This window comes from Camellia sinensis, chromosome 7 (genome assembly GCF_055761805.1).
Source record: "Camellia sinensis isolate YWXY chromosome 7, ASM5576180v1, whole genome shotgun sequence".
Classification (NCBI taxonomy): domain Eukaryota; kingdom Viridiplantae; phylum Streptophyta; class Magnoliopsida; order Ericales; family Theaceae; genus Camellia; species Camellia sinensis.
In genome coordinates this window covers 167,490,370-167,503,554 of record NC_138967.1, presented here as the reverse complement: position 1 = coordinate 167,503,554, position 13,185 = coordinate 167,490,370, and positions in this window count along the sequence as shown.

Genomic DNA, 13,185 nt, shown 5'->3' with positions numbered 1-13,185 from the left:
TGTCTCATGAGAAAATGTTTGATTGATCGTCTCATGAGAAGACTAATAGTGGTCGATAACATGATAATTATAATAAACAAGTGTTTTACCTACACGACCCGGTGATCGTTCGGCTAGTGATTCAGTAAACATTAATTCAGACTATTCGAACCTCTCCTTTTTCAAACTATAAGCCGTTTTTTTATTTAAAATCTATATTTGTTAAAAAAAATAAATAAAATAATTATAATATTTTATTTATTAAGTATTTTAATTTATTATTATTTTTTTTATAAATTTTAATTAAAATGAATAAACTCAATGTTTCGTTTTACTACTTGACTGTATAGTAATACTTCTTGTCACGTGCATTGTTGCGTGATATGCGCGACTTTACTTGGTCGAAGACGTACTCTAATTGTCGGGTCGGGTCCGGGGACCCAGTGGGTTTGGTCGTTGGGTTGGACTGACAAGCAGACTAACGGGCTTTGATTTGGGGCCTTGTGTGGTTTAGTTTTGAAAATAATTTGTTTGGTTTACAATTTTATCAATACTGTTTTTAATTATTTTTTTTCTCTCTTTTTTTTTCACATTTTATATATTAATTAATTTTTTTTTTCTTTCACACTCGTCTATTCAATTACAAATATATTGTAGATCATCCTAAATTACAAAATTTCAATTATAAAACTGTTTTTTAAATATATAACTAAACAAATTTTTAAATTTTAAAAACTTATCTTTTAAAATTTACTTCAAAACTAAATCAAATGCATTTTTTTAGATAAATCACGAGTTGTGGGAGTGTATGGAAGGTGTTATTTGACAGTTAAAAAATTTTGAAATTTACAAATTGAACATTAAGGTCATCTCCAATGCTACATCAAATACATCATCAAATTTAAATTTGGTGAAAAGTACCTTTTTTTTTTACTTTAATATTTCATCAAACATATTTCAAATTGATAATATTAAAAATGTTTCACCAAACTGAGGATGCTTTGTGCCTTTTATCAAATCATTAATCATTATCGTAATTTTTTCATCGATGTTTTCTCAAATGACCACCTCCAGGCAAAATTTTATGAAAAATTTAAATTGGGCGGTCAATCCCCCCGGATGACCTCTCAATTGGTAAAAAATTTACATTGGTCGGTTCGGTCGACCAGTGGTTTAATGAAAAACCAAATCCTCCCGTTGGAGCATGTGATATTAAAGAGAGTTTTTACTCAAATTTTGTGAAAAAAATAATGCACCGTTGGATATACCCTAAGTATTGATAAGCGCAATAAATTTTTTATTTTGAAATATATTCAACATGGGTTGTTGTGTGGCCCAATGATTGTTTATTCTAGACTTATTATCGTTCACATTATAAGATTCGTCAATAAAATTATTCATGAGAAAAATCAAGTTGATTTGCAATTATATTGTCCTATCTTTTTTATTTTATTTAAAAAAATGTTCCGGTATATAGGCTTGTTTTGGCAACGTGGTTAAAAGCCGCGTTTGGGCGTCTGATGAAAACGTTAAACGTGGCTTTTTTGTTCATCAAACTCATTTGGGAAGCTGGATAAACGCAGGAGGGGGTATTTACGAATATACCCTCCATTCACTTTAGGGTTTGTTTAGTCAAAACATTTCACCATTTTGCATCTCACGCCTCTTGTTCTTCTCCCCTTCTCAGATCGTCTTCACTCCGCTGCACCGCTGCTGTGGACGCCGCGTAAGACGTGTTCCTAGCGTCGGCCATCGACATCGCCACTGAATTCCCTCTACCAAAGTCGTCTTCCTCGGTTGATCTACACAATCATGTAAGCCTCTTCCCTCTGCTGCAAATCTGCTACCCGTGATTTGCAACATGTGTAGAAACTATTAAATTACAAATAGATCTGTTAATTTTCAGTTTCGTTGATGACATTACAAGTGTTATTTGGCTTTCTGACTACCATCTGCTATTCTTTTTGTTTTTTTGGGATTTTTTGGGTAAACACTGGTCTGATTGCCATGGATACCCCTTTCAGATTTGCTTATTTTGCTTTTGAACAACAAAAAACAATGAGTTGGGGAAGCTTAATACTTTCTTCTCAAAGAAGACCATGCTTGTATAGTCATATCCATATATGGACCTTTCCCTTTGCTTGAGCGTCCATAATCCTAACTTTAACACTAGCAAGAAATCAAAAAATGGCGTATTTTGGTGGGAACATAGGGAGCTTAATTGCTTTTCCCTCTTTCAGAGGATATGTATTGATAGTTTGGTGTTGAGCAAAAGAGATGAATTCATTGACTCTTTCCTCAACACTATGGGACCCTCTTAAAAACACCCTTTTTCCACAATTCAATCCATTGTTTTATGATATTATACATATCCTCTGTTTCTTTATTATTGTTGTCATTTTCCAAAAAGAGTATGTAATGTGTTTATGACTTTCAATGACAAATCAACTTCAATGCCCCCTTATTAGTCCAAAATATTCTACTTTTCATACTTGTGTGGAATTGAGTTTGTTTCCTTTTATTATGTTAATATGATATGCAGTGGCCACTGTATAAATTTTATTTGATTGGTTTTTATAAAATAATTTCCACCCTAAGTTGAATTGCATCGTCAATCCCTATTAAGTAAAATTAATTATAATTTTTTTAATTTCAATTAAATTAAAATTTTCCAGTTTCAAAAAAATTAAACCCTATTTTGTATTTGTTTACTAGATTGACTCTAAAGTCTTAAACAAAAAAAATTAGATTGATCTCAATGATAATAAAAGGATAAGATTGAACCTGATATCATATGTTCATGTACTTTTTCTTTCATCTTGATGGGTAATTTTACAAATCTCATCCATAAGTTATAAATGCATATATATCCAGTTAAATATTATCATTTTGACTGTGAAGATATTCAAACTTGTACACAGGGGTGTCGTCTTTAATAATATGAAAGTTATTGTGAAATGAATATGAAAGTTTGAGTCTCACTTTTATTAGTTTTTGTCATATAACATATTAATACATAATTTTAACATTTCCAGTGAAAATGCTGTTAGTTTTCTAGACTTAATCATCCATTTTTATATTTTTCCACCCACCCACTTAGCATCATTGACACTGATTTGTTTATGCAAATAAGTTTTCTCCTTCTCCTTCTTCTTCTTCTTCTTCTTTTTCAAATTTATTTTTATTATTTTTTATTTATAACTTATGAGTTTCTCTGACTTCTTTTAACTCCATCAAAGCTCTCTTCTTTACAATGGAACACTTCCCCCTTCTCCCTCTCTGTCTCTTTCCTCTCTGTTGTGTGTGAATCCAATCAACATAGCTAACAAATTCACAAACATTTCACAACTGTAACATATTGTTTAACAGTTTAATTGGACATTATCGATTCTTTAACGAACAAAATCTATTACTTGGTGGTTTTTTTTTTTTTTCTTTTCTTCAAAATTTTAAGTTAGTTATCTTACATCCTCAACTTTTCCTCCTTATGTTACATCTCTTATTGAAGCTACCATGCCAAATGATATTGCGGTAATTTGATGAAGTTTGAAAAGTTTGGTTGACAAAGAGTGTGGTTTTTGTCTTCACAAACCTTAAAACCATTATTTTTATAAGCTGTAAACCATTTAAGAGATCAAATGTTATCCTGCAATTAGAAAACAGTGGAACTTCATAAGATGAGTATGTGTCATCCTGCAATTAGAAAACAATTGCTTCAAATAGTTTAAAAATCTTATACTCCATTCCCTTTTTATTTTTTCGGGAAAAGCTGATGTTGAAATTGGTCCTTATGCTCCCAACTAGTTCTTTCAATTTTTTGTCATATGGTGGATGTGGTAGTACTATTGAGAAGTGCAAAGATGGCTTGCATGTTTCCATTTTTCACATGAATTGAGGAAATGGTATAACAACCAAAAAAGCCACAAATTTCATTTTCAGATTATCTGTATTAGGTGTTCTCTACATGTAATAAGTCACAAGTTGTCCATGGGTTACATTTTTCCGACACCCATATGATGACACATGCATCTAGGGTTTAAGAAACACATCCATTGACATTTCTTGTTCCACACCACTATAAGGAGACATGTTAACATTTCTTATTCCACTACACACCACAGAAATGGCTTCCTCGATGTCAACTGCCACTTCTTCATGGCCACGAAGGATGTGTGCATGTGGCTTTGGACACTGCTTTGTAAAGATTTCTAGATCTAACAAAAACCCAGGTCGTGCATACTATGTTTGCCCTAGTCCAATGGTGCGTATTACCGCTATTCAATGCATGTACTCCTGTACTTGTCATTTACGGTTATGTCATAAATAAATGACTCTAACTACTGAACTTGTGTATGCCAGAAATGTGTTTCATGGGTAGGTTGGTGTGACGAGTTTCGCGGAGAAAGGGTTGCTAATGACCTCTCTCCGAATGACGTCGATCTGGGGTTACGTAGTGACGTTGATCGCATAGATCAGAGCCTACGTTTGCTTTGGACAGTCGTCGGTGCGTTGAGCGTCATAGTGATTGCCTTGTTGTTTCGTATGCGAGTCATGCTCATTTTGTGGGTTTCTGTATTATTTTCAAGACCAGACACCCTGACGTTGGACGTAGTTATATGTGTAACTTGCATATTATGCCTCTTTCACTGTATTACACATGTCGATGTAATGCATTATGAACTTTTGTATGACTGTATGTATTTTCATATTCAACAAACCTTATTTTTTGTTGTCTACGACCACTGCTACGTTGCTGTACTGTAAAGAAATTAACTAATTGGATTGCATGCGTTGTTGTATTGCTACTTCTATACATGTAATGAATTGTCTTGTGCTGTATGCTCATTTTCTTGTGAACTACACTTATGACCCACTCGTAGTGTGATGGCAACCACTCGTACTTCACCCCGTACCCCTTCAAAAACACATGGCAAGGGTGTGACATCAAGCCAAAAGTCACCTGTCCACAAATGCACTTGGGATAGTGACAACACTAAGCTGTACCTACAACTTGTCCTTGGTGAAATGAAGAAAGGTAACCGACAACTATGTGCCTTATCTAGCATTGGGTGTAAGAATATTGCCAACAAGTTCTATGAGAAAACCGGAATGCGACATTCGGCCAAACAAATTAAAAACAAATATGACAATCTGAAAAAAGATTGGGTTGCCTGGAAAAAGTTGCAAGATGCTAGTCAAGGCTTCACAGGAATAGGATATGGCCAGGCCACGGGTTTGTTCACAGCACCTGAGCATTGGTGGGCGAAAATGGAAGCGGTATGACGTACTTTACTTTTCCAAATAATAGCTGCCTTCTCCATTTTATTGTTTACAAAGTAATTGTTGTTGGGTTGCTTGACATTTTTTTTTTAACTCTGTTAGATGAACCACCGATGTGCAAAGTTCAAGACAAAGCCCTTGGAGCACTTGGAGCTTATGGAAATGGTGTACTCGGGTGCTTCTGCAACAGGAAAACATGCATGGACCCCAACTGAAATCCGTGATGATGATGTGGTCGCCAATGATGCAGACGCTGACAGTGGCATGGCACCTCTTAGTGATGGCACACCACCTATTACTGTGCCTGATAGAGGCGCCGAAAACGTGGTCGATTCTTCATTATTTGATGATACTCCCCCACAGTCCACTGCAGATGGATCAGCCAACGCAAAGCGTCGAAAGAGGGCAGCCCCTAGTACAGTGGCCAATAGCATGAACAACCTTGTGGAGGTTGTTAGCAAACAAAGCAGGGAACTGAAAGTCACCCAATATGTTGTGACAGGAAGGGGCGAGAACACTGTTGGGGATTGTCTTGCGAGGCTTATGAATGTTTCAGGATTGGAGCTGGGTGGTCCGTTATTTTCGTTTGCATGCTCGCTAATGGATTCACCGGACAACCGCGACGTCATGATGGGCCTCCCCGTTGATTGCATTGTTGCGTGGTTAAAAGAGAAGCGTGCCATATGTCATCCAACTGTTGTCAGTGGAACCCGCGGTGTATCTCTATTTGGGCGAGATGGGGTGCTTGACCTTAATTAAAGCTTGGAAGGAACAAGTGCAATGTTATTCCCTTTGTGCTTTTTTTGCTTTTTTTTTTTTTTTTTCTGTTCTTATTTACTTGTTTCACATGAACTTGGGATATGTTTATTTATTTTCTTTATTTTTGTGTTTCCTATTATGGTGTGTAAAACCCAGCTGTTATGCAGTGTTGAACGTTAAACACGTTTGAATGGTAGGTGTGTGACCATTCCAAAAATTAGGAGCAGCTTATGCATGGACAGTAGAGTATGATCATTTTTTTTTAGTTACAATTTTTTTATTTTTTTTAACTTTTGTTTTGCTTATTTACTTATGTTTCTGAACTTGGGATGTTTTTATTTATAAGCTTTTTTTCTATTTTTTTAAATTTTTTCCATTTGTTATGGGTTTTCCATAAAAAAAAAAAAACAGACATGTTCTCAATTAAAAAATTAATATAAATCCAAAAACTGAAACCTATTTGTACATGCTGACTGCAATTGGAATCTTATACTTTTTGTAAAAGTTATGTGAATTGATATTTCTGCTAAAGGGGGATACAGTTGCCCATGTGATAGTGTACAAATACTTGGCCAAGGTATTCACGTGCCCACAGGAATGAATTTGTAGTTGGGGAAGCCTCCCTATTTATTTGTACACAGGGGTGTCCAATACATGCGCATCACAAGAGTAAGCAATTTTAGTGGCAATTCAGATATTCACACTTCAGCTGACGTCCCCTAGTAAAGGTGTGTTTTTGTTATTGAAATTTGATTCCAATAGGCTTGCATGGTTGCAAGAGTAACATACGTTACGCATTTGAATCACCTCTTTTTTTTTCTTTGTTTTTGTTTTTTTTTTTTGTGTTTTTGTTTTTGGTTTTGTCTTTTTTTTTTTTTTTTTTTTTTTTTTGTGTTCTTGGTTGAATTTGTTATACAGCATCAATGGATCCGCAAGAGGGTAGTAGCGCGGGTGGTGTGTGCAATGGCCAAATTAATACGTGGATACGCGAGACAATCGGGGAGATGGAAATGACAACATCAATGATTTGGCTAGAAATTGCACGCGTGGCCAATGAGTACGCATACGTTGACAGGACTCCATTTCACACATCTGCGTTGACTGGGAGATTATGGATGCAGGAGATGCTTACAGGTCGAGAAGAAGCATTTCAGCGTAATTTTAGGATGCCAAGGGATGTGTTCATAAAATTGTGTAACACATTAGTAGCCGATTTTGGTCTCGAACTCCCGCAGCGTCCGCATGGTATTAATGTAGTTGAGAGTGTGGGGATGTTTATATACGTGTTGCGAGGCTTCCCAAGTTGGGATATTGAAGACCGCTTCCAACACTCAGGGGAGACAGTGTGGCGTCATTTTAAGCGTGTTCTTAGAGCAATGAAGGAATTTACACGAGCCCACTGTCGACCGACAAGGCCTCAAAATAGTAGACATCCATACTTGGAGTCGCAACCAAAATATTTGCCATTCAGGGTGAGGTGTAACACGTTCGTTAATTTGCCATGTGTCAAAATAGTTGTGTATGTCCAAAATGTAATTTTACTAGTCACTTATGGCATGTTTGCATTATATGAGCATGCAGGACTGTATTGGGGCGTTGGATGGGACGCATGTGGAGGCAAATTTGAATCCGCGTGAGGCACCGCCATATTTTGGTCGTAAAGGACGACACACGCAAAATATCCTTGCAGCTTGCGATTTTGACTTGTGTTTTACGTTCATCTCTTGCGGCTGGGAGGGTAGTATGCATGACAGTAGAGTATTTAACGAAGTTACCGAAGATCCGGTGAAAAAATTTCCACACCCAGTAGAAGGTAAAATGAAGTGGCACTGTTCAATATCATGACTGATTTATTGTCTTGTTATTAACATTTGTTACTAATTAAAATTATTTGGACACACACAGGAAAGTATTACCTTGTTGATGCAGGGTACAAGAATCAGAAAGGCTTTCTTGCACCGTTTAAAGGATGTCGGTATCACCAAGAACAGTTCCGTGTGACTGGACGAGCACGCAACGCGAATGAAGTTTTTAACACAGTGCACTCCTCATTAAGGAGTGCAATTGAACGTACATTCGGAGTGTGGAAAGCACGCTGGGGTTTTCTACATAACATGCCTCGGTATGATTTTGGGAAAGTGCAAGTGCCATTGGTTGGGGCTTCAATGGCACTACATAATTTCATACGCCGCAACTCAAACGAAGATGAAGCATTCAACAGGGTTGCTAATGCGAAACATTTTATTTTTAGCGACATGCCCAACGTAGCGGGTGTTGGTGATGATGATGAGCTTGACCCAGTGGGTGATGATGATATAGAAATGAACGAATTTAGAAAATCTATTAGAAATGTGTTGGTGCAAAATCGCCGTGAGCTACGGCTGTAATCAATCTTTATGAATAATATATACGGTTACATATGAGGAGTTATTTTGGGCTAGGGAAGCTTTTTTTTTTTTTATTTTTGTTAATATTTTTATGAGTTATATATACAATTTTTATTTTTTAAAATTATTTATTTATTTATTTTTAATTTACATGCGAGGAGTTACTTCTGTTTTGAAACCCATTTGGGAAGCTGGAAGCTGAATATCATAAGACAAATGTTTTTTTTTTTTTTTTTTTAAATTTTTTATCCTTGGTGAATTTTTATACAATTTGTATTTTTAATTTTTAGGAAGACATTTAAAGGTAAAAATGAAATATTTTGAATTTTTTATTTTATTTTATATATAAAAAAAAAAAAAGAAAAACCGTTGCATATCCATGGGATGAGTATCAAATTAGTTAGAGCATGTGAAATTGTGGAAGTTGCAAATGAGAAGGGGGTATTTTGGTCATTTTACACTATGCCATGATGATATGACAACATAAAAAATTATTAACTAAAAAAGCCAAAAAGTCACTTTTTACCAACTTCCCAAATCATTTGTCTAAAAAAAGCTAAAAGCTTGGTTAAAAGCCAAAAAATCACTTTTTACCATCTTCCCAAAACAACACACTGTATACAATCTTACTACAAAATTATATAAATTTTCACATACTTCTATAACTAATCTCACAAAAATGCGTGAGTTGAAATGAATTTTGTGATAAGATTGCATATAATGTATTAAATGTCTCTTATAAATATTCGATTAATTTTTTTTTTTTGATAAATAATTTATTTAACAAATTATATAATGCGAACGATTCAATTCATTAAAACGAATACCGATCAAAGTGAAATTTTTATTTTTTTCTCTTTTATCTAAACCAAACTCACTATGCAATCTGTGACAGCATACAAACAGCCATATTTTCTATAGCCCTAGTCCACCCTCGTGATTCCCTTCCCATTTCTATGCAATTAAGGGGGTTTCAAATTTAATGTTAGGGTTTAAAGAAAAATCTATACTATATATTAAATAAAATGAGGTTTTAAAGCCTGTGGAGTTTCAATATCTCAATTTGAATTTTTTAAATTTCTTATTAAAAAAAAAAAACTCGACATTTATTGATTTAGTCAAAATTTTCTGATCAGTATTTATTAACTTTTTTCAATTCACATGTCTTTCCACATGCCTGTATTTATTGATTTGGTCAAAATTGTCTGATCAGTATTTAAAATCCCCTCATACAAATAATTATAAATACAAACTGTGTATAGTTAATGCAGTATCCTTTTTAACTTCTCTCATACATTATGGTTAGCGATAAGATTGTTAAATTATTTTTATAAAAAATCTTAAAAAACATAATTTATATATTAAAAAAATTTAAATATCTATAATTATCCTGTGCATAATACGGGTGATAGGCTACTAGGCCAAATTTGGTATGATTGAAAAAAGACAAAAATTCAAAAAGTCACTATCCTATTTAAGTCACATCATCATATTTAAGTCATATCACCTCTCTAACGCATCACTTCAAATTTAATCCAAACCCAACTCATATTTCATAAAATATCAAAAAATACACTTATTTAATCTTCCCAAACTAGACCTAATACTCGTAACAATAAAGGGTGGCTAGGTGACAAGTGAACAAAAGAAGGGATGAGGATAGTAGTGACAACGAGGGAAGGCTTGACACTGGGGCGGCGCCAGTGGGTAAAGTTGATGGTGAAAGCGTAGGTATAAGGCCATTAAGCCTCCGTTTGGGAGGTGGGTTGATTTTTTAGTTTTTTGGTTATTTTAGTCTGGACTATTTTAGCCTGGTTTGGGAAGGACTTTTTGACTTTTTTGACTTTTTTTGTGAGAGAGGATTGTAATGATTAGGGGTTGGATTTGATGTTTTGTTTTTTGTGGCTAAAATAGCCTATTTTGTTTTTTGTGGCTATTTTAGCCCCAAACTCACCCAAACCTTCTTGCCAAACATAGGCTAAGGATTTCAATTTTTTTTTGAATTTTGAGTATGTTTGTAGAATAATGTTATATTAATTAATATATTAATTGATGATGTAGTATAATTTAAGATATTTTTTGATATTTATAATGTGATTAATGAGTGAGATCAATAATAATGTTATAACTAATATTGGTACACTAGTTAATATACTAATTGATACACGTGGTATCACGGACATTTTTATAATTTTAGATTTAAAAAATTGTAAAAATATATAATTTTTATTGTACAAGTAGAAACTCCTATAATTTACCATGGCGTCATTTAATTTCTTAGTGATTTTTTTGTTAAAATATAAGTGAAAAAAATTAATATACTTATAAAAGAATTTTTAATTTTTTACGAAAAAATTATATAAAAAATAAAGTGAATAAAAATAAATCTTTAAATTTGTTGTATTATTATAAAACTAAAAAAATAAAAGAGAAAGAGGGTCAAAAGAGAATAATAGAGAATTTAGGCAAAAAGATAATCAGTGTTTAGTTTCTATTTTGTAGATTCAATTTTCTGGAATTGTTTGGTTTGTATTTGAGAAACATGTTTTGAGATAAAAAGTACGGAAATTTGTTTGGTTTGGTTTTTTTTCAAAAGATGTTTTGAAAAATTATTTTGAGAGAGAGTTTTGGAAAGAGTGATTGATTTGATGTGTATGAGAGAGAGATTTGTTTGGAAAATTTGTAAACCAAACAAGTTTTGAAAAAAAAAAAATTGGAAAAATTTGTTTGGTTTAATTACTTTTGAAAACTTATTTGTAGAGAATTTTTCCCAAAATTTTTTGAGAAACACAAACCAAACAAGGCCTAAGTTTTTATTTTTCATATATTTTTTATTTTTTGTGAATATCTTTAAATTTTTAAACAATTTTTTTACTTTTTTAGATACACTTTACTTAGATGTATCTAAAAAGTAAAATGTTTACAAAAAATCAATAAATACACAAGAATACGAAAAATGTACTGAATTTGTATATTTTTTTTTGGCATTTTTGGTACTTTTAAAGTGTATACTTTTAAAGTGTATTTATGTTAGGTGTATTTAAAATTTAAAAATTAAAAATATTACTTAAAATATTAAAAGATTCAATGAAAATAAAAAAATACGAAAAATAAAAAATTTGAATTTTCAAAGAAAATTCAAACCAAATTAACTGAATAAGTGCTCATTTATTTTTATTGATTCTGAAATGAATAAGTGCTCATTTATTTTCATTGATTCTGAAATGCCTATTTGCTTTTCAACACAAGTTGATCATCATGCTCATTAGGGGTGAGCAGCGGATATATCGATCCGCCAAAACCGACCGAACCGAACCGATCCGCTGCATTTTGGACGGATGCGTGATGACGAGCGGACGGTTGCGGATTGATTTTCTCAAATCCGTCAATTTGGCGGACGGATGGCGGATTTGAGATTTTTTGGCCGCAACCGAACCGCCAAACCGCCAAATCGCGAGCACCCCTAGTAATTTATAAGACTTTGTATTTTCAATTTGTTTAAATATTATGTTTGAGTTTTCAATTGAAAAAGAGTTTAAATATTCTGTTGAAAAAAAATTTTCAACTAGAATATATTTTTTGAATTGAAAAAAATTAACGTATTATTCATATATATTTTTTAGTTTTTAAATGTAACTCTAAAAATAATAAATAGAAAATATGATATATGCTGGTTGTTTTTTGTTTTCAAAAACATATGTAGATGTAACAATACAGAGACATTCAATCTCTACTACTGCTCTGTTCATCGTTTTGATGGTTTGAATTGTTATTATATTTTAAGAATCACAGATTGTAATACTTTATGGGGATGAATCATGCTGTGATTGTAATATATGGATGAGGCATGCAGTGATCGTGATATTCTAAAGTTTCAAACTTTTTTTCTTTGGATAAGGCATACAGTGATTGTAATACTTTTTTAAGTCATTGACTGTACTACTTTCTTTTTCTTTTTTTTCTTTTTTTTTGTTTGAGGAAGTGCACAAGTTGAATTATGTTGAAAATTTATATAATTTTAAACCGCCAAACCGATTCGCATCCATCCGCCAAACCGCCAATCCGCTCAATCCACATCCGCCGGATTGGCGGACGGATGCGGATTGATTTTCTTCAATCCGCCAATCTGGCGGACGGATGGCGGATTGGAGGTTCCGTGGCCGCAACCGACCCGCGCCCACCCCTAATGCTCATGTCTCTCGATTATTCTTCAATCTTCTACCTTATTCCTTTTGTTTCAACATAAAATCTACAACTTTGGAGCAATTTAGAAACTTGGCAAAAAGTCAATTTTCTTAACTTTTTATCAGGTTTTTCTAAAAAGTCACCCAAAAATCATAAAAAAGTTAATTTGTTCGTCAAAAAAGTCACAAAAAAAAGTTAAAAAGTCAAAAAATCAAATTTTTACCAACTTTCTAAAACACCTATTTTTTATTTTCTTATCTTAAATCAAAATGATAGTAAATGTAATATTATAGTGTAATCATTCATATATTAATTTACTATTATTATTTTAAGGGTTGTTTGGGATGTTCTAAGGTGGTGTTTGGTTTTTATTTTTGGCTAAATAATCACAAAAGGACAAAAAAAAAGGTCAAAAAATCACAAAAATACAAAAAAAAAAAATTCCACAATTCCAAAGCTAAAAAATCAAAAAAGCCAATCAAGAATACCAAACGAACAAAAAAATCCCAGGCTAAAAAAGTAAAAAAGCCAACTAAAAAAGTCATTGCTAAACGAAGGCTAAATAAGTGTACTTTTTGACTTTTTATAAAATATG